This window comes from Falco biarmicus, chromosome 9 (assembly GCF_023638135.1).
Source record: "Falco biarmicus isolate bFalBia1 chromosome 9, bFalBia1.pri, whole genome shotgun sequence".
Classification (NCBI taxonomy): Eukaryota; Metazoa; Chordata; class Aves; order Falconiformes; family Falconidae; genus Falco; species Falco biarmicus.
Genome location: NC_079296.1, coordinates 15497505 through 15519753, shown reverse-complemented (window position 1 = coordinate 15519753; position 22249 = coordinate 15497505). Strand labels below are relative to the sequence as shown.

The following is a 22249-nucleotide window of genomic DNA, read 5'->3' as shown; positions in this document are numbered from 1 at the left end:
CAGCGGGCGGTGCGGGCTGTCACCCGAGCAGCGGGCGGTGCGGGCTGTCACCCGAGCAGCGGGCGGTGCGGGCTCCAACATGGGGAGCAGGCACTGCAAGGTGGCACCTGCTCCTGAGGAGAAGGAGGCAAAAGCAGAGTTGCCGGGCCCGGCGGGGCACGGACATGGGCCGCAGCCCGGCGGCGAGCCCGAGCCGCCGCAGCCTGGCGGCGAGCCCGAGCCGGTGGAGCCCGGCCGCGAGCCGCGGCCCGCCGACGAGCCCGAGCCGGTGGAGCCCGGCCACGAGGCGGGGCCCGGCGGTGGGCCGGGCACGTCGCGGCACGGCGATGGGCCGGGCCTCCAGGGCGGCAGCGCAGGCTGGGCGGGCCCTGGCTGCTGGCGCCGCTGGTGGGCGAAGCTAAGGCGGCCCAGGCGCGGGGCGGCCGTGGCGGGCGGCAGCGGGCAGAGCTGGCTGGCGGCGGGCAAGGAGAAGGTGAGGGGCGGCGGTGCCGTGGATCTGCCGGGTTCGGTTTGGCGGTTTTCCCTCCCCCTGGCCTCCCCCACACCCTTTTTTGGGGTTTTTTGGACTCATGTTACTTATTTCCCAGGCCGCGGCGTGGGCGGTGTATGTGAAAGTCCTTGCGAGGGGAAAGTGTCCTGGAGCGGTTCGGGCTTCCGTTTTGGAGTTCTGCCAATAACGGGGCCTTCTTTCTCCACCTGGAGGCCGAGGCGCGGCCCGGCCCGGCCCGGCGGGGGGGCGGAGGGCGGGCTGCGGGCTGGGGAAACGGGCAGTTGACCGAACTGCCTGGGGCTCGCTTGCCTGGGGGCTTCACCCTGCTGGAGCACGAACGATTCGGCTCGGAAGACCCAGCCGAATTCAAGCGAATGGCTTATCAGACTAGCTTCTCCTGGGTGAAGCGGGTGCGATTGAAAAATCCGTTGTAGGTTGCTTCTCCCCTTAGTTCACAGTGACTACGCTGCTTGTATTAACGTGGCGTTTGTCTGTGAGGATTGTAATTTTCCTCCTCAAAATCTTTCACAGAGTGGGACACCTTACTGTCAGGTGTTGATGTTTCACTTGACATTCAGATTTAATTGCCCTTTATTCATTTTTCCTTAATGCTCTTAGTTAGAACCCTAAAAAAACCACACCCCAAGATACTTCTTTTCATCTCCTTGTAGTTGCAGGATGGAGTATCAAGTCGTTTCCCAAAAACTCCTAGCTGTATACAAAAGTTGAACACTCATCACATTAGATCTTAGGTTAGCTTTTTCTGGACGTGTTTTGATTTTTATTTTTCTTCCGCCGGAGCGACAAACTCATTGAAGAGCATTTCTCTTGGTCTTTTTAGCCAGTGGAGTTAGGGCTGGGGGGTTGACATCATTCTCACGGAAGGCATATTCTGTTTGGATTTCAGATCATTATTATTATTATTTTTCACAGCTGAAGGAGTATCAGCAGAAGAAGAGCCCTGGAGCAGCTGCAGGAGCTAAGAAAAAACGCAAAACTAAAGACGACGGTCGGCCCGAGACTCCCACGGGCGATGACCAGCAGCCTCCAGAGAATGTGAGTGCCTCGGTCTTTGTCCCAGCTCATTTGCTACCTCCTTGCTCTTTGGTTTTTCTGAACAGCTGCCCTGAGGAAGCTGTCTAGTTACTCCTGCCAACCCGTTTTACAACAGGCGATGAAACTTGCGCAGGGGATGCACAGTCTGGCAAGTTCCAGTGCTGGGTTTAAATAGGTTTAGGCAGGAAGTCAGATCCTTTGAGTCAAGCATTTACAGGCTTTAGCGTCTTCACGTTGCCAGGCTTCTGAAGAGGAAAGGGCAGGAACTATGCCAACAAGCCACAGAAACGTGTTCAGGCACAAACATAAAACCCCAGCCTTTTTAAAAAAATGCTTTTTGGGCAGTTTATTTAAATGTAAGGCTTGATCAAATTGTGATAGAAGCTCAGGGAAGTCAAATTTGGTAGCCCAGAGTTGTCTTCCGCTGTTGCTGTGGCAAAGCTCTGATTTTCGTTTCACTTGCATCATTTTGGTAGCTTATTTTCCTACCATTGCTTCAGTTCAGTTGTCATAAAGTAACTCCTATTTACTACATATCCGTGCGTCTTTTATCAATAAACGTAACTATAGTAATCACCAGGGGTACCAGGTAGATGCAGTGAAACCCGCAAGACGGAACAGAGTTCACTCCGATTTGCCTTTGGTATTCCTTTTCTCCTTTTTTTGTGTGATAATACAGCAGCCGTTCTGTCCAGCAGACAGAGTGAAAAGCTGAAAGTCCCTCCAGCTGGACCTTGTACGTGTAGGTTGCGTACCGGTAGAACCCGAGTGACGTGACATACTGTTAGCTCTGAGGGTGCTGGGTGTGCCTGTCTAGCACCAGAAAGCATGTATTTTGATTGGGGTTTTGCTCTTGTCACGGGGATTATTTTCAGTGAATGCTCGTAAGCTCAGTTTAAGTTAGATCTCAGAGAAAGAGGCTGGTTTCACACTGGAGGGTGAGGTGAAGATGGGTGGTCCGGTGCTGTTGCTGAGCTGGCATTTGGTCTTGCAGTGCAGGCCTACCTGCATCTGCAGTTTTAGTCCTGTTCTGAAAAAGGAGAATTATGTTCCTTCTTGTTTTCCCAGTTTTTTCCCCGCTCTCGTTTTCTTGGCACGGAGAGATACATTCTGATCTGATTGGCTGTTATGTGGACCGTTGTGCCTGGGGTTTCAGAAATCATTTGAAAACTAATCTTTAATTGCAATATGTCATGACAGATTTCTTTTTCCAGTTGCCGTCTTGTAAAAATCCTGCGTCAGGAGAATGCTGTTAAGAAGCTCACTTGGCGCTAATAGGGCAGAAAAGCTGATTGTTGGCATGAGCTTCTGCTGCCATTGGTGTCTTAACGCGAGGCAGACCCTTCCCGTCTCAGCCACTTCAGCTTTCTTGGCTGTGAAACACAGAAATCTCCTTTCCTCCCTCTTTTTTTTTTTTTTTTTTTCCATTGGACATCACCGTGAGTCGGAGCACTTTAGGGTTGCAACATGGATCATAAGTGGCAGGTTACTGTCAGGGGAAAGGCTATGCAGAAGTGGAGTGTTAACATTTTGCCATGACTTTTTGATTTTTGTTGGCAGTTGTCAAATCAGGCAGGGAGTCTGGATGCAAAGCAGCAGTTGCAGGTGGCACTGGAGGAGAAGGCAGGCCTGGAAACCCAGGTTGCTCAGGGGTTGTACGAAATGACATTCAAATCTTCATGTCTGTAAAGAAACTTGTGTGGCAGAAGAATGCAGCCTGAGCTTTGTGTTAACACTGGTTTCTTCAGGCTTTATCCCTGAAGCGGTCACTGCCAAATTTATTTAGCCAATACGATTTTCTTTGTGTTTAATTTTGTTTTGAACAGCTCTCGGAGTCCGTTCACCAGCTCCAGGCAGAAAGAGAGCAGTATGTAGAGAAAGTGAAGGTGTGGAGCATTTGGCAGCAGTAGGTGCAGCAGCTCTCTGAACAGGTAACACCAGGGGCAGCATCACAGCTGCTTTAGACAAACACAGGCAGGAGTGAATGCACCATGAACGCTGTTTTGACTTTCATGGTGTGGCCTTGCAGGTCCGTGCAATGGCAGACGAGAAGGAGGAGCATGTGGCCTGCGGAGATGATGACGTGGACTCCTGAGTTCGACCAGAAGACCTTTTATTAGTCCAGAACCCACGCTTATAATATCCTTGTTTGCTGTTCACGCGCCCCATACTAAAATATCATTGGTTAATCAATACTGTTCACGCACTTCTTGGCCACGTATAATTGGTCAATTACTAAGCTGCAAATGCACTGAACTTCTTGCATCTCTGCGGGTTTCATGTTCTCAGCCAGCCGCGGAGATGTGGCATCGCGCATCCGCTCTGGCCTTGCTTCATACCCCGTCTTCCTTCCAGGCGTTCAGCCAACCTTATCGTACTTTCTCTCTTCTTTAGCCTTCAAGGCCCTTCACAGGCATCGTGGCCTCCAGCACTGGCCATAAAGCTCTCTACACTTCCCCCGTCTTTATTTTGAACAGAAACAACATTAGAGGTTAAACTACTTTTGAATCATAGGTCTTACACAGTTCGGCATACAGGGAATAATGGTCAATATAACTACAATTACCAATAACAATATTGCTCCGCGTGTTGTAAACTCCTGCAACCGTCTGGTGGTTCCCCGAGACTTGAAAAGATTCCGCAACCAATCTCCCAAAAGTTCCTGCCGTAAGCCCTGTGACATGTCCTTCAGTTTTTGTAACTGACTGTGAATCGACGCGGAACAGCCCGGAAGGTTCGTACAACACATTCCTTAGCGCTGTGCACTGTAGGCTACTGCAGAGGAACGAAGCTGGGTTAATCAGCACTGACAATGTACAGCTGTGGGCTGGCTTCAGGGGCGGTGGGTTGGCTGGTGTAGACAAGGTGCAGCTGTGGCTGGTTCTGTGAAGCGGTTGGGCAGCCGAGGAAGAAGCAGAGAGGGTGAGCGTGCCCTGGATGAGGCGAGACTAGAAGGCAGCAGAGGGACTGCCATGGAGAGTGTGATGGTAAAAGACCTGGCTGCAGCTGGCTCCTTTGGAGAGTGCTGCGACAGGCCACTCTCTGCTGTTCACTTGCCTTCTACAGGTGAGATCACATCCCTCCTTTCTTTCTGTCTCATGCTGGTTTCTTCTCGTGCTCCCTCAAAGTTATGTGACTCTTTGCTGCAGGTTCTCAGCTGCACGTTACCAATGTCAAAACAACCCACTGTCTCTGTTCTCTACAATTCACCCCTGTTTGTGGTTTTTGGTTTTGTTTCTTTGCTGGGTTTTTGGGGTTTTTTTTGGTAAAAGGTTGCTTTACCATGTTACGGAGTTGTCGTCTCTTTTTCTTTTGTTTTCTTTCTCACTACTTAATTACCGATTTTGGCCGCCTTTTATGTGTACGTTTGTACATTTCAGTCGGGTTCACAAAATGTTAAACTTGTTATGGGTGCATTTCATGCAGAGGTCAACATACAGGTTTATGATTATTTACAAGAACGTGCAATAAGCTATGGAAGTGTTATGAAAATATTTTTCAGGAACTTCGAATCAAATAAATGAGCATGAGAAATTGTGTTTAACTTGTAAATTCTATATGTAAGCTGTTAAGAAACATTTTCTCTCCTAAAATGAAAAGATAAAACCTACTTAAGAGCTCTTGAAATCTTGCCCTTGGGCGAGTGTTCCGCTGTGCCTCCATTCTAAGGCATGGAAGTGGAAGTTGCGTAGAGCAAAGTTTCACTTTAAATAACTGCTCGACTGTTATTGCTGCTTTTCAAAGAACCTGGGAGCACACAATGAAGGCTTGGAACTAAGCAAACAGCTGAATGGACACCTCTAGATTGTTACTGGAATTAAATGCAGAAGTTAACTATAAAAGTTTCTCAAAATGTTCTGGTTGTTTGTGTTGGTTGTTTATATAGAGATAGATAGATAAAACTATACACAAACAGGGAAATAAAAATGCTTAAAAAATAGGGAAAGATAATAGTATACGGTATTTATAGCTTAGGCACCTTTTTAAAAAAAAAATAAAATTGTAGAGAAACTATTACGTGAACATGCAGTACATCCACAACTCTGAATTCATACCGGTTTTGTAGTGTGATATAGTCCTGTATGAACCATAAATCAACTACGTGTTAAATCACTCTTCTCCATCGCTGTTGTCACGATCTTTGAGCTTCGTAGCATTGCCTAGGTCACAATCCTTTAGCGTAGGGAACTTCGGCAGGTGAAAATGCAAGCATCTATTTCTAACACAAATTTGCAGTATGCAGTTTAGCCACAAGAGACTTGATGGAGAGATATTATGTTGTATGGTGTATAACCTATGAGAAGTGGGAAAATGGTGTTCCTGAAAGAAAACGCTTCACTGGATCGTTACTTTGGAACGGGTTTTGCACCTGCTATACTGCAAGAATCCCCTAAGCAGTGATGTATCTTTGTGGACTTTGAGATATCTGTGTGATTAGGTTTAAACTTAACACGCAACCTGATTTCAAAGTACAACTCTAGGCACAAGCGTGGGAAAGAGCATGCTGTCAGGACACAATCTTTCTCGCTTACAAGGTATCAAAGGGTATGTTACTCAAAGTCTAACTTCTACGACAACTTCATTTCCACCAAAGGAGCTGCAGTTACGTACGCAAACTACTGCAGCTCAACTGAAGTTTCCCCGCTGCAACAGAGTACAGAATGCTTTTCCCACCGGCCTTAAAGGTTGTGGTGGTGGGGATGAAGGTGTGACAGATACTTCTAACCCAAAACAAATTTTCAGCTGTGTTAAATTCACCTGTACACAAAGAACACGTTATTCCTTCTGAGGCAACAGCTGAGGATTTGAACAGTCTCTTTTCACCTTGAGCTGTTCCCAGTTTAGAGGTTATGAAAAAAAGAAATAACTCAAAAGGTATTCTGTCAATATGCTGATGCAGTTGCATGCTAAATTCCGGTCATACTGAAATAGAGTTATGTTCTAGCATTCATATATAGGTAGCACTCCATTACAGCTTATGAACAAAATTCAGAAGTTCATCTTATCTCACATTTCTTGGAATTCGATCAGGTTGCAGTCTTATTAAAGTCACTGTTTTGTTTTGTTTTGTTTTGTTTTGTTTTTTTAATGCAACCAGAAAGACTTGACCGTAACAGAGAAGCCCGTATTGACATCTCTGAGCCCGGACACAAACCGCAGCTGCACGTACCACCAGGCTCAGGGCTGAGGTCATTCACGCAGTTACATAGCTATGTACCGCTACACGCATGCAGACACCTATTTGCAAAAGTACTATGGATCCCCCCTTCCCGCACGGCTTTGCTTAACCCTTTAACAGCCTCGTATTGCACAGGCTGCCACTCTGCAGGTTGATTTGGCTGACAAAATCGTGAACGTGCCATGGCGCCTCCCAAATGCCCTCGCTTAAGCGCTTCCCGCCTGCATTGCTGCCACCGATCCCTCAGACCCCCTTTCACCCTCCCCGAACATACAGCCAGTGCATCAGGGGGAGGAGGAAAAAGGTCTAGCTCCTCTTCCGGGTCTATAGGACCTGGGTCCAAAGGTTTATCGGTGTCAATGGAATCATTGTCCGAGTTGTCCTGTTCCCGCGCTCGGTCCTGTGCTGTGAGGGTCGCTGCAATCAGTGACAGGAGCTTTGGGGGCAGAGGAGGTGTGGACGGAATCACCATCGCTGGCGGTGTGTTGAGAAGAGCCGCACTGTCGGGGGGTTTTACAGCCTCCCCTGGTTTAGCACCGTTAGTAGAATCAGCCCACACTCTGCGGAAGAGGAGTCAGAATTTGCCACCAAGGCGCTAAACACATGCCTGCCACGGAGTCCCCCTCCACGGCAGCATCACACAATCGCCTGCCGACTGCTTGCCAGGCAGGAATTTTCCAGGTGCCATCAGGTGGAAAGTCCAGCACTTTGTCACGGATCCATTCTAGCAGAGTCACTAGCTGCGGACCCATCATCACGTTCTCTAACAAAATTTGTGTAAAAGGAGAATATAGTGCATTTTGCGTGACAGTTTTCCGTAGTTCCTTAATCATTTCCCAGTGAAATGCCTGATACTGGCCCGGGTGTCTATCTTGTAATATCACGGGAAACGCGTGCGCTCCCTCTTTCATACTTTCCAAGCGCACTCTCCTCCACCCCTCTGTAACGCGTCTGCCGATAGCATTTTCATCATCGCCGCTGCTCCCCTTATTACCGCTCTGCCGCACCACTCGCTTCCTCCTTACTTTTGACTGTTCCTGTTTTAGCCGCAAGAACGAAATGTGCTGCTCCAGTTCCTCCAGGCTGTAGCCTCTGTAGCAGTAAAGGTAATTCGGCACCTACCCATTACTGGGTAGCGCTGCCACACCGTCACCATTGAGAGTCCTCAGAAAACATTTGAGTAATAGATGTTCCAGTTGTCTCAGATTAGAGGTTAAGAATTTGCTCCCAGGTTCACGCGCTGTTTTATAGGCTCTTCAATAAGTGAATTCCTGAGAAATGTGACAGCTGCTTTATTCAGACAGGACAGTTCAATACAACTTCACCTTTTGCCATTCACCACAGAAATGATACAGAACCTCTAGCTACCCGAGCAGTTAAGTACAAAAATGCAGAATACCCAGACTCACCCAGATGTGATCATAAAACAAAACCAACCCCCAAGCCACCACAAATTCAGCCTTCTTCCCTTGCTGCTTCCGAGGGTTTTTTCTTTTCTTTCAAGGAGCTATTACATTGCACGTTTGCATGCCCTCGCTTCCTCTATTATTCAGTAACCAAACAGCCCCTGGATGCTGGAGAGAAGCAAGGTCTCCACGGGAAGAGTCTTCACATCAACCTGAATTACGGCCTTTCCAACAAACGAAAAAAAAAATATACTGTCCCATCAGACAGGAGACAAAATCATCCAAAGTCCTACATCCCTTTCCCACAAGCAGGACACAGCTGACAGATTCAACAGCTTTCACGTTGTAAAGCTGCTCGGAAATAAGGCTGTTCATGCACGCGCTGTTGCAATTCCACACACAGCTTCTGAGGCCACCTTCTGTCCGTTCTGAACCAATACCACACCAAACCGTCACGGCCCAGTAAGTGTCAGCTTTGCAGGACAGGGCAATCTTCAGGTTCAATACTAGTCGCTAAGCTCCAGGTCGTATGTATTCAGGGCAGAGCTGCTTTGTAGTAACCCCTCGGATAACAGCTGGAAAAGAAAGACGGCTATTTTCATTACAGAAGTATCAGACCAGTCAGAAAAGTTGTGTTTTCCTCCCAGTAGCCCCTAACTCTCTCACAGAACCTCCCATAGCTAAGGAACCAACCTAAGGTTTTGCAGCTGCGCTCTCTGCTTGTCTCAACACTCTTTTAAAGTATATGAAGAGCAAAACTGACAAAAATTGGTAAGACTGAACAAAGTTTGGCAGTACATAACACAGACTAAAATAGCAGTAGATGACAATTCTTTCGCATGTTCGGTTCTAAACACATCCTGCGAAAATAACGACAGAAGTGTTTGTGCCTGCACAAGTGGCTGGGCAATGAAAGCCCTAGAATTCAAGAATCTTTAAAACAAGCTCTGCCTTCGTGGCGTAGTACCTTCTCTCTCTCTGTCTACATGAAAACATTGACTGAGTTGTTCATCAACAGTTTTCCCCTTCCTTACCCAGTTTGCCCAGCAGCATCTGCCCAGCATCTTTAATATCATTGTACTCATGGAGCGAGCAGAGAAATGTGCTGCTCCAATTCCTCCAGGCTGTAGCCTCTGTAGCAATAAAAGCAGAAAAGGTCAAAAATGCCGCACGGCGAGTGTTGCCCCTACTGACCCAGCACAGCAAGGAGATTTGAGACGCTCAAGCCTGGCACTATCCAAAGCAGAATCCGAAGGCAGCAAGTACAGTTGCTGCAAGTCATCAACACGAAAGCTACAAATGAGTAGACCCTCATTTTGAGTGGGGTTTTTTTTGCCGCATCGACTTACAAAAAAACCCCAACCCACCCGAATTCTCAGAATCAAGTAGGAACAGGAATAGGCTGTGGTGAATTCAGTTTATATCTGTATCTCTAATCTGTAGCTAGTGAAAAAAAAATGTGTGGTGGTAAAGCAAAAAAGCTTTGGGAACAGCCTTTGTTGCTCTGCCGTTTCCATTCTCTGTACTACACGTGACCTTAGAAAATAACACTCCTTTGCAACAAATAACCCACAGAGATACCCTCTCTTTAAAAACCAAGCAGCAACTTGATCTCTAAAGAGCTGCTAATAAGTAGCTGCCACAGTAGGTCATAAGAAACCACAGTTAAAGCAGTTGCGCTACCCTGTAAGCGGCACCCATCTCTTTCCAGGCCCTTCGCTTGCCTGGGAAACACCTCTGCTTCTTGAACACCAACGTTTAACCCACTCGCTTCAGGCAGGAAATAAGTAGACACTTGATCGGGATGGAACAAACAAGGAAACCGTTTCATCCGGGGCTAAACCGGGCAGGTCATACAAGCCACAATCTCAATTTTAATTCTCACATGAACAAGGCCTTCTGGTAGCATGATGTGCCATAGCATCACGACGGTTAAAACCATTCATTCCCAGTTCACAGGTAATTTGCCTCAGCAACACCTGGGGTAAAGTTAAAATCCTCCTATCCCAGCTCCTAGGAAAACCTGGGGTTGCTTTACCAAATAAAGTGGAAAGAGTTCTCCCTTAACGGGTCCCATAAATCAAAACAACGCTGTAATCAACGTTGCACAACGCCACGATAAAAGCGGTGGCGTAAGAGGACGGCTTTTAGCTCTAAGCCCTAGACCGCTGGGTTTTTTTGAAACAAAAATAACTGAGGCATCACAGCGGACACTGAGCTCGCCAAGGACATACTCGGACAAGAATTGTGCAGTTTCCTGGTCTAGAGCAAGGTCTTTCTGCTTCAGCTCTTCGATTTCATACTGCAGGGCTTCTTGGCTGGTTCCATTAGGTTGGCAGGACGCGGGACAGGGCATCTGTAGAGCACAGGAGACATTTCACGCTACCTCAGCCCAGGGGAAGATGCTGCGGTGCTGGGGGGCACTAACCAGAAATGGAGAAAAGAGGAGAAAAAAAGGAAAGGAAAAAATACCGTGTCTCCTGGGCAGGGAGGGGGGAAGCTCAGGTAAAAGACTGATGGGTTTCTGTAACGTTGCCCCGCCCCCCATCATATTCTACGGCGTTTTGTAGATTTACAGCGTCAGGTGACAATAAGACCGTAACCCCCACAATTTCGGTGTTCAGAGGCGCTGCCAGGACGAGGCAGCGCCGGGGGGCGAGGCCGGCAGCTCCGCCCCAAGAAAACACACCCCCGGCCGTGCCGGGCCGTGCCGGGCCGTGCCGTGCCGTGCCACAGACGGCGGCCGGGGCAGCCCTGGAGCAGGGCCCGCTCCCCCCAGCCCGCGCAGGGCCTCACCGCGGACCTGCAGCCGGCCGCGCCGCTCCGCCGGCCGCCACCGGAGGCCCTGGCAGAGCAGAGCGGCGCCGCGTCAGGGGCCGGGCCGCGCCGCCTCAGCGCAGGCACGGCCCGCGGCGGGGGCGGGGAGCGGCTGGTACCGAAATCTCGGAATGAAAAACTTGCCGACCCCGATGTGAGGGAGATAAGCAGACACTTCTTTATGGACGGCCGGGTGCGTGAGTGAGTCCTAATTACTAGACCTACATTCTGTGTGTAAATATATTTACCCGTAACTGATTGTCCCCATTCCATGCCATTTCTTTATATCACTATTATTAAAGTTCACGGTTTCTTGGCAGGTAGCTACGAGTTGTTTCATTCGGTTGCTCTCAGTCCTTGGCCGTGGTACAGGGCTGTACAGAGGATTCCACAGCAGCTTGTGTGGTGCAGCTGCTAGTTCCACTAAAATATATTTCTTATTCCTCTACAGTTCTATGAAAATGATTTTATAAAATCAAATAAGGTTAGTTAATTGTAACCGTTAGCAAATCTGTAACACGGGGACCCGGCTCCTACCGGCCGGGCCCGGGCCGCGGCGGGGCGGGCGCGCTGCGACCCGCGCTCGGCGGGACCCGCTCGGCCAGGGCTGCCGCCTCCCGCCGGGCCGGCCGGGTGCGCGCGGGGCCGGCCGGGAGCGGCAGGCGCGGGCGCGCCGCGGGGCACGCTGGGAAGTGGAGTCTCCCAGCGACAGGGCCCGCTGTGCCGTCAGCGCCGGGGAACAAACGTCTCCGGGAAGCTGCAGGTGAGCTCTGGGTGGGGCACGCCGGGCAGCCAGGTGTCACCCGAGCAGCGGGCAGTGCGGGCTGTCACCCGAGCAGCGGGCGGTGCGGGCTCCAACATGGGGAGCAGGCACTGCAAGGTGGCACCGGCTCCCCCAGTGACTGAGGGAAAAGCGGAGCTGCCGGGCCCGGCGGGGCACGGCGATGGGCCGGGCCTCCAGGGCGGCAGCGCAGGCTGGGCGGGCCCTGGCTGCTGCCGCCGGCGGTGGGCGAAGCCAAGGCGGCGCAGGCGCGGGGCGGCCGTGGCGGGCGGCAGCGGGCAGAGCTGGCTGGCGGCGGGCAAGGAGAAGGTGAGGGGCGGCGGGGGCCGGGGCGGGCCGGGCCGGCGGTGCCGTGGGTCCGCCGGGTTTGGTTTGGCGGTTTTCCCTCCCCCTGGCCTCCCCCACACCCTTTTTTGGGGTTTTTTGGTCTCATGTTGCTTATTTCCCCGGCCTTCGTTTTCTCCCCGGCCGCGGCGTGGGTGAAAGTCCTGGGGAGGGGAAAGTGTCCTGGAGCGGTTCGGGCTTCCGTTTTGGAGTTCTGCCAATAACGGGGCCTTCTTTCTCCACCTGGAGGCCGAGGCGCGGCCCGGCCCGGCCCGGCGGGGGGGCGGAGGGCGGGCTGCGGGCTGGGGAAACGGGCAGTTGACCGAACTGCCTGGGGCTCGCTTGCCTGGGGGCTTCACCCTGCTGGAGCACGAACGATTCGGCTCGGAAGACCCAGCCGAATTCAAGCGAACGGCTTATCAGACTAGCTTCTCCGGGGTGAAGCGGGTGCGATTGAAAAATCCGTTGTAGGTTGCTTCTCCCCTTAGTTCACAGTGACTACGCTGCTTGTATTAACATGGCATTTGTCTGTAAGGACTGTAATGTTCCTTCTCAAAGTCTTTCACAGAGTGGGAGACCTTACTGTCAGGTGTTGATGTTTCACTTAACATTCAGATTTCATTGCCCTTTACTCATTTTTCCTCAATGCTCTTAGTTAGAACCCTAAAAAAACCCCACCCCGAGATACTTCTTTTCATCTCCTTGTAGTTGCAGGATGGAGTATCAAGTCGTTTCCCAGCAACTCTTAGCTGTGTACAAAAGTTGAACGTTTGCAGCTCTGAGCCTCTTGTCGTAAACTCATCACATTCGATCTTACTTTAGCCTTTTTTTTGGACGTGTTTTGATTTTTATTTCTCTTCCCCCCCCCCCCCCCCCCCCCCCCGGGCGACAAACTCATTGAAGAGCGTTTCTCTTGTCCTTACACTTGGTCTTTTTACCCAGTGGAGTTGGGGCTGGGGGGTTAACATCATTCTCACAGAAGGCATGTTCTGTTTGGATTTCAGATTATTATTATTTTTCACAGCTGAAGGAGTATCAGCAGAAGAAGAGCCCTGGAGCAGCTGCTGGAAGTAAGGAAAACCACAAAACTAAAGGAGACGGTCGACCTGAGACTCCCCCGGGCGATGACCAGCAGCCTCCAGAGAACGTGAGTGCCTCGGTCTTTGTCCCAGCTCATTTGCTACCTCCTTGTTCTTTGGTTTTCTGAACAACGTGACTAGAGCCGGGAAATGGTTATGCGGGTGTAATGGATGACTGGCGCCGCTGCCTGTATCGCCAGCACGCGAAGCGTGCCACAATAGTTAGCAGCTACCGCTGCTGGAAGGTGCACACTAGAGCTCAGGGTACGTGCCAAAGCCGTGTCTGATCATGCGGTGCTGTCACGCAGCCCTGGGTGTGCCCAGAGCTGCTGCTTTGAGCTGCGTGCTCCTGGCCAGCCGGAGGATGCCGGTTTCTTTGGCTCCCTCCGATCGACACTTTCTCTCTGTCCTTTTCTGAGCCGTTCCCCCTTTTCTTTCACCTCCTTCAGATTCAGAACATTCTGAAGGTGCCGGTGTCGGACCTGAAGCGCTCCAATGGGGTAGCCATACCCTCATTGGACAGGAGGAAGGTGAGGCAGTGCTCGTGTCCCTCGCAGTGACTCGCTCTCCCTACTGCATGCTTCAGGTTCTGTTTACGCTGGCCTCGATTTCTTGGGTGGAGCCTTGTCCTGACATAGCCCCTGTCAGTTGCTTGAGTTTTGTTGCTGTTTTTATCATCATGGAGCTAGTTGATACCATGCGTTGCCATTGCTCGTAAAGTGCTTGCGCCCTTCTGGTTTGTGTTGAACTGAACGTGTGAAAAAGTGAACCTTGTCAAAACCTCTTCCGCGAGACAGCTGAGCTTTGAGGAAAAGGAGGAGTGTGGGGTGAGGCGATAAACTAACTGAGCTGCTGAGGGCAAGTGCAGTAGGGAGAGGCAGTGTTTTCTTAGTCTGTATTTCTCCCGCTGTGCGTGTCGTTGCTGTATTCCCTAGGGCCTTGCTTCTGAAGGGCATGACTCTGCTGATCTCCAGGCAAGCAGCTGCCCTGAGGAAGCTGTCTAGTTACTCCTGCCAACCCGTTTTACAACAGGCGATGAAACTTGCGCAGGGGATGTACAGTCTGGCAAGTTCCAGTGCTGGGTTTAAATAGGTTTAGGCAGGAAGTCGGATCCTTTGAGTCAAGCGTTTACAGGCTTTAGCGTCTTCACGTTGCCAGGCTTCTGAAGAGGAAAGGGCAGGAACTATGCCGATAAGCAATAGAAACGTGTTCAGGCACAAACATAAAACCCCAGCCTTTTTAAACCAATTCTTTTCAGGCAGTTTATTTAAACGGAAGGCTTGATCAAATTGTGATAGAAGCTCAGGGAAGTCAAATTTGGTAGCCCAGAACTGTCTTCCGCTGTTGCTGTGGCAAAGCTCTGATTTTCGTTCCACTTGCATCATTTTGGTAGCTTATTTTCCTACCATTGTTTCAGATCAGTTGTCATAAAGTAACTCCTGTTTACTACATATCCGTGCGTCTCTTATCAATAAACGTAACTATAGTAATCACCAGGGGTACCAGTTAGATGCAGTGAAACCTGCAAGATGGAATGGAGTTCACTCTGATTTGCCTTTGTATTCCTTTTGTCCTATTAATTCTCTTGATATTTGATGTGGAGCTTTAAGCAGTCAGCTCAAGAAAACACTCCTGGATCTCAGCGGTGTCTGCAGTCATCCTACTGAACAATATGATATTTAAGCATTGAGAAGCAAAAAATCCTGGTTTAGAACGTAAACATTCAGCAGTGGGAAGAAAAGCTGAGTGGGATGAATGGACAGCATGTATGCATGGAAAGATGTATTCTTGATTTAGTGGGAAAGAATGGGAAATCAACCTGCATCATTGACATTAGCTTGTCGCAGAGGGAGTCTGCATCTCTCCTTACCCAGAAAAGGATGTTTTCTCTGTGTGGTACTTTGGAGTGAAAGGCGCTATAAGGAGTATTATTGTGATAGTCAGCAAATAGCAAACACAGCAGCACAGTTGTGTGGCGGCCTGGGTAGGCAGCTGCCACCTTTGTCTCCTTCACCTCATATCTAAAGGTGCATTACCTACGGACAACAAATCTCCAAATACTTCACCGCTAAGATGGAAATGGGCTAGGACAGAATTACCCCTTCTCTTTGTATCTGGCTTCAGCCCTCCCATACCACCTCCTGCAGAAGTCTGCCAACACAAGTGCGGCTCTGCGTGACTTAAGGCCAGCTCTTCAGTGGAAGAAAGGTCTGAGGTCTCAGGTCAAGGAAAAGACTACGTTTTTCTTTGGGGTTATTGGTTGGTTGTTTTTTTTTTTAATTTATTGGTGGTGTTTTTTAAAACCCCCCAGCATTTCTGGTGATCATCCCAATACACCAGGATTACTGCCATCAGTTGCACAGATGTGGGGGTGCGAGTTTAACTGAAGGTGGTAGATGCTCAGATGTAGACATGGAGGGGTTTCAGCAGCGGTGTTGGAGAACAACTGTGGCAGTCTACTGAGCGATGAAAAAGATGCCTGGCATATGAAGTACATTAGTGAAGGCAGCTCCAGATCTCGTATTTTTAATAGCTAAGATGAACTTCCTAGTCCTCTACAGAAAGGACTACAGAAAGTGGAAATTCTGTTTGCGTGAATTGGGCATGTATCCTACTTTGTTGAAGTGAAAATGTGTTTCAGATGTATGAGAGTATTTTCTCTTGATACTGGTGCATCACTTTCCTTCCACAGAAAGAGCAGAGCCAGGAGGCAGTGGATCAGCTGGAGAAGGTAAAGTGTGTCCTGGTTTTGGATAGGCAGAAAAATAGTATCTCTTCCTTGGCGGCGCAGAGAGTATAGTGGGCTGTGGCCCAGGCACGTGTGGTCTTGTCTTATGTTAGATTCAGTTTCATTTGTAGCGTAGGGTTGAATGATTTGACTTCATGAGTTAGGCCTGCCTGGCAGGTAGCGTTCTTATTTTGACACAAGCGAACGTTTAAATACTCAAGTATTAGAGGAGTGTGGTGGAGGCAGGAGAATACAAGTCCTTGCCAGCAGCTTGCTTCCAAGCACTACCGTTTTTATGCTAGCAGCGATTGTGCTATGCTGTTACTGCCAATCTAGGATGGATAAATAGTGAAGGCGTTCAAATAACGCAGGGCTGAAGTATGTCTTTAAAAGGCTGCTGTCGTTTCGATGCTGCAAGTCCTACCAATGTATCACTGCTTTTTTAGTTTGCTACAAAACAAGGGTTACCCATCTATGTTTTTGTGCTAAATAGGCATCATTTCTTTATACAGGAAAAGAAGGAGTTGGAAAAGAAATTTTCTGAAGAGCAAGCCGCGCTGAGGGAACAGCTACAGGTAAGGCAGAGCCTCCATTACAGTAACACCGCCTGCCTTCTGCTGTTCTCTGGATTACTGACCATTCATAGTCTTTACTCGGGAAGCCGCGAGCGCGTTCCTTCAGGAAAACTGGGAGTCAGCCCGACTGTGCTTAACTACACGAGCTCTTTCCCTTTACTGAGTTAGCCTTTTGTGGCAACAGTGATGTTGCAATTACAAGCAAAGAAGTTTCATGCTGAGCCGATTTTCCTTTCCCAAAGGTTTGTATCCAGACTATTGGAATTCTAGCTTCTGAGAAGCCTGAGTTGCAGGCGGCCCTTGCACATACTCGAGAAGCTGCAGGGAAGAAATCAGGTAATTGACTGTGGGCACTCCAGCTCAAGCTGTTGGTCAAAGTGTGAATTTCAAGCCAGAGGCATGACAGTTGCTGGCAGCCAGCTCACAGCAGTGGCCGACTCCTCGGTGGGCAATACTTGGCACCATCGCTGCCTCTGTCGCCAGAGCTGCCCCCAAGTGGGAGCATGTTGATCCCATGGCAGTTGAGGTTCTTTTGTGCATCGCTAAAGCCTTGTCAGCCCTGTTCAGCCCCGGTGACTACCCCAGGCTGTTCCTTTCTGACTTTCTTCTGATCCTTTTAAAACTTAGTTCCCTTTTCGCCACCCTCCCTCCCACACAGCTATCGCGTAAAGGTAGGTTTTACCCGAGCCCTTCATTCTGAACCAAGTTTGAGCGACTTCTTCTATTAGAAAGAAAGATCCCAACCAACATATTGCCTATTCTGCAGAGGAAGTTTCATCATCTCCCTCAAAGTGAGGATGGTAGTTACAGAGAGCTTTACTGCCCAGAGCTGCTAGTGAGCCACCTGTAGAGCCAGGGGCAGAACCAGGTCTACTGACTTGCAAAGCTCTGTGCTGCCTTAAGAGCTTGTTGACAAAGCAGAAAGTGCTGTTTAGCAGTTCCAAAAAGCTCTTTGTGGTCCAGCCTCAACTCACTCTGTTCTGACTTGTTCAGGAGAAGCCGAGAGCCTTGCTGCTCGTTTACGTTCATCTCACCAGAGGGTAGTGGAGCTGGAACGTACTTTGGCCTCCGTCTCTCTGCAGCAGAAACAGGCAGAGAAGGTAAGAGTCACCTCTGCTTATGCTTCACCAGCAGCTCTGCCTTTGGCTATTTGCTTGTCAGTACACTAATGCAAAGTCTGTAGTCCCTGCTCGGAGAAGAGGCAGAAATTAACATTCTGAATTGTTAATTAACCTTGTAAAGCCCTGTGTTCTCCATGGTCAAGGCAAAGTTCATTCAGGTTTCTGTGACCACTAATCATATGGTCCAGTTGCTGTCTTCAGATCCGGCACCTCACTTCATTAGTCTTGCCAGCTCCACACGCAACAGAAGCGCCACCGAGACCTTGTCTCAGGAGGGTCTCCATCAGGCAGACACTTCAGTGTTGATATTCATCCAGAAGTCTGCAGAAATGACCTCACGTTCAGTTAGTAGCATCGCGTTTGAAAAGGCTGAGCAGATTTATTCCTGGCAAATTCAGGAGGTTCTAAGCAACCTGTCCTGAAGGGTTTTGCCAAAGTTCTGATGCTTTCCACTTCAGCTGATGTGCTAAAGGTGAAATATTTTGCTGAAGTCTGCAGCTGAATCAGTCATTTCTTTTTTTCTGCAGCGTAATGAAGAGTTAATGAAGGAGCTAGAAGACCTGAAACAGGAGCTGTACAAACAAAGGTAAGTCCATTTGCTGCTTGTTACTGCAGAGTAACACTGCTCTTCCCGGTAGAGCCACAAAACATCACAAGGGGCATGCACCACAGGTGGTGACTTGGGAGGCTGGATATTCAGCTTAAAAAAAGTGACTGGATGTGATGTTTCTGTGATTCTAACTGTTACGACTAGCTGGATTGTAAATTTATGACATGTACTTGCCCAGACCCATAGTACATACAGTGATGCTGCTTTAATTTTGGTTTGTTTCAGCAAAAGCAGTGAGGAAATGAAGCAGAAGAATTCACAGCTGTCAGAGAAGCTTCTCTACCTGGATAAGAAAAGCAAAGTTAAGGAGCTGCAATTGGAATATTTGCAGAACAAGCGGGAAATGGCTAAACAGAGGATCCACCAGGTGCCCATACTGCTTCCAGGCTGTGAGGGTAGATCACACTGACCGTTGTAAGACTTTGCTTCTGAGAGTGGGGGCAAGGCTTAACCCTTGTTCGGAAAGGAAGGCACAAAACCTCATCAAGGCATCCTCTTGGTCAAAGGCCTTCAGCGAGGCCTCTGAGGAACAGAAGGTCTGTTTGAAGGAGCTGGAGCAGTAGACTGAAAGCTGTTGTGACGCTGGTCTGCGAAAAGAATGTTGTACAATATGAGAGGGTGACTGAACATACAGCGCGTGACAATACAAAGACTTTTCCTGCTTTGTATCTGTTTGGCATTTTGGTTACGCAGCTGTCTCGTGGTCTCACTGAGAAGCCAGTTGAATAGGGGTGGTGTTTGTACCCACCCTTGCAGAAGGTGAATTGGACAATGGTAACTCGAAGGTCAGCTGGGGAAAGTTAAGAGAAGCAGCCAGTTAGGAAGGGAATTCAGGAAGCCAGCTGTTAGCAGTTCAGAGAGCAAGCCGGTGTGAACCTGAGCCTGTGAGGGAAGAAACTGCTCTTTTGTTTATTGTTGGTTTTGGTTTTTTTTTCCTCCCCAGTCAGTGGCTTAAGTTACCCTTGAAATAAAGGCAGCTGCTCCTCTTCTGGGAAAAGTACTGTGTGCCAACTGACATGCTCCAGACACTGGCTTTAAATTCCTGACGTGTTTGACAACTTTTAGACCACCTGATCTGGCTGTGTAATACAGACTCTGGAAATGCACAAAGTTTCTGAGCCAGATTTTTAGATTAAGAAAATAGGTTTTAATCAAACAAGTCGTAAATATAAAATTGGTAGGGAGGAGCTGTCTAGCTCAGCCTGTTTTACAGGGCTAAAATCTAAGCTTTTTGATTTTAATCTCCTTCCCCCCTCTTTTTTTTTTTTTTTTTTTTTCATTGAACATCACCGTGAGTTGGAGCACTTTAAGGTTGCAACATGGATCATGTGGCAGGTTGCTATCAGGGGAAAGGCTATGCAGAAGTGGCGTGTTAACATTTTGCCATGACTTTTTGATTTTTCTTGGCAGTTGTCAAATCAGGCAGGGAGTCTGGATGCAAAGCAGCAGTTGCAGGTGGCACTGGAGGAGAAGGCAGGCCTGGAAACCGGGGTTGCTCAGGGCTTGTACGGAATGACATCCAGATCTTCACGTCTGTAAAGAAACTTGTGTGGCAGAAGAATGCAGCCTGAGCTTTGTGTTAACACTGGTTTCTTCAGGCTTTATCCCTGAAGCGGTCACTGCCAAATTTATTTAGCCAATACGATTTTCTTTTGTGTTTTGTTTTGTTTTGAACAGCTCTCAGGGTCAGTTTTCGAGCTCCAGTTCGAAAGAGATCAGTATGCAAAGAAACTGAAGGAGGTGCAGAGAATGTGGCAGCAGTAGGTGCAGCAGTTCTCTGAGCAGGTAACACCAGGGGCAGCGTCACAGCTGCTCTAGACAAACACAGGCAGGAGTGAATGCACCATGAACGTTGTTTTAACTTTCATGGTGTGGCCTTGCAGGTCCGTGCAATGGCAGACGAGGAGGCGGAGGAGCATATGGCCTGAGGAGACGATGACGTGGACTCCCGAGTTCAACCAGAAGACCTTTTATTAGTCCAGAACCCACGCTTATAATATCCTCGTTTGCTGTTCCCGCGCCCCATTCTAAATTATCATTGGTTAATCAATGCTGTTCACACACGTCTTGGCTACATATAATTGGTTAATTACTAAGCTGCAAATGCACTGAACTTCTTGCCTTTTTTTTCCTCTCTTCCTTCTTATCTCTGTGGGTTTCATGTTCTCAGCCAGCCGCCGAGATGTGGCATCGCGCATCCGCTCTGGCCTTGCTTCATACCCCGTCTTCCTTCCAGGCGTTCAGCCAACCTTATCGTACTTTCTCTCTTCTTTAGCCTTCAAGGCCCTTCACAGGCATCGTGGCCTCCAGCACTGGCCATAAAGCTCTCTACACTTCCCCCGTCTTTATTTTGAACAGAAACAACATTAGAGGTTAAACTACTTTTGAATCATAGGTCTTACACAGTTCGGCATACAGGGAATAATGGTCAATATAACTACAATTACCAATAACAATATTCCTCCGCGTGTTGTAAACTCCTGCAACCGTCTGGTGGTTCCCCGAGACTTGAAAAGATTCCGCAACCAATCTCCCAAAAGTTCCTGCCGTAAGCCCTGTGACATGTCCTTCAGTTTTTGTAACTGACTGTGAATCGACGCGGAACAGCCCGGAAGGTTCGTACAACACATTCCTTAGCGCTGTGCACTGTAGGCTACTGCAGAGGAACGAAGCTGGGTTAATCAGCACTGACAATGTACAGCTGTGGGCTGGCTTCAGGGGCGGTGGGTTGGCTGGTGTAGACAAGGTGCAGCTGTGGCTGGTTCTGTGAAGCGGTTGGGCAGCCGAGGAAGAAGCAGAGAGGGTGAGCGTGCCCTGGATGAGGCGAGACTAGAAGGCAGCAGAGGGACTGCCATGGAGAGTGTGATGGTAAAAGACCTGGCTGCAGCTGGCTCCTTTGGAGAGTGCTGCGACAGGCCACTCTCTGCTGTTCACTTGCCTTCTACAGGTGAGATCACATCCCTCCTTTCTTTCTGTCTCATGCTGGTTTCTTCTCGTGCTCCCTCAAAGTTATGTGACTCTTTGCTGCAGGTTCTCAGCTGCACGTTATCAATGTCAAAACAACCCACTGTCTCTGTTCTCTACAATTCACCCCTGTTTGTGGTTTTTGGTTTTGTTTCTTTGCTGGGTTTTTGGGGTTTTTTTTGGTAAAAGGTTGCTTTACCATGTTACGGAGTTGTCATCTCTTTTTCTTTTGTTTTCTTTCTCACTACTTAATTACCGATTTTGGCCGCCTTTTATGTGTACGTTTGTACATTTCAGTCGGGTTCACAAAATGTTAAACTTGTTATCGGTGCATTTCATGCAGAGGTCAACATACAGGTTTATGATTATTTAGAAGAACGTGCAATAAGCTATGGAAGTGTTATGAAAATATTTTTCAGGAACTTCGAATCAAATAAATGAGCATGAGAAATTGTGTTTAACTTGTAAATTCTATATGTAAGCTGTTAAGAAACATTTTCTCTCCTAAAATGAAAAGATAAAACCTACTTAAGAGCTCTTGAAATCTTGCCCTTGGGCGAGTGTTCCGCTGTGCCTCCATTCTAAGGCATGGAAGTGGAAGTTGCGTAGAGCAAAGTTTCACTTTAAATAACTGCTCGACTGTTATTGCTGCTTTTCAAAGAACCTGGGAGCACACAATGAAGGCTTGGAACTAAGCAAACAGCTGAATGGACACCTCTAGATTGTTACTGGAATTAAATGCAGAAGTTAACTATAAAAGTTTCTCAAAATGTTCTGGTTGCTTTGTGTTGGTTGTTTATATAGAGATAGATAGATAAAACTATACACAAACAGGGAAATAAAAAATGCTTAAAAAAATAGGGAAAGATAATAGTATACGGTATTTATAGCTTAGGCACCTTTTTTAAAAAAAAAAAAAAATTGTAGAGAAACTATTACGTGAACATGCAGTACATCCACAACTCTGAATTCATACCGGTTTTGTAGTGTGATATAGTCCTGTATGAACCATAAATCAACTACGTCTTAAATCACTCTTCTCCATCGCTGTTGTCACGATCTTTGAGCTTCGTAGCAATGCCTAGGTCACAATCCTTTAGCTTAGGGAACTTCACCAGG

The 22249-nt window shown here is 48.5% G+C and overlaps 1 long non-coding RNA gene across 1 annotated transcript; it reads left to right on the top strand.

Moving 5' to 3' along the window:
• The first annotated feature begins 372 nt into the window (after positions 1 to 372).
• On the top strand, positions 373 to 3804 carry LOC130155202 (uncharacterized). The gene is made up of 4 exons (XR_008823942.1): positions 373 to 472; positions 1424 to 1546; positions 3373 to 3477; positions 3576 to 3804. It is a non-coding gene; the product is annotated as an uncharacterized LOC130155202 (long non-coding RNA).
• The last annotated feature ends 18445 nt before the right edge of the window (positions 3805 to 22249 follow it).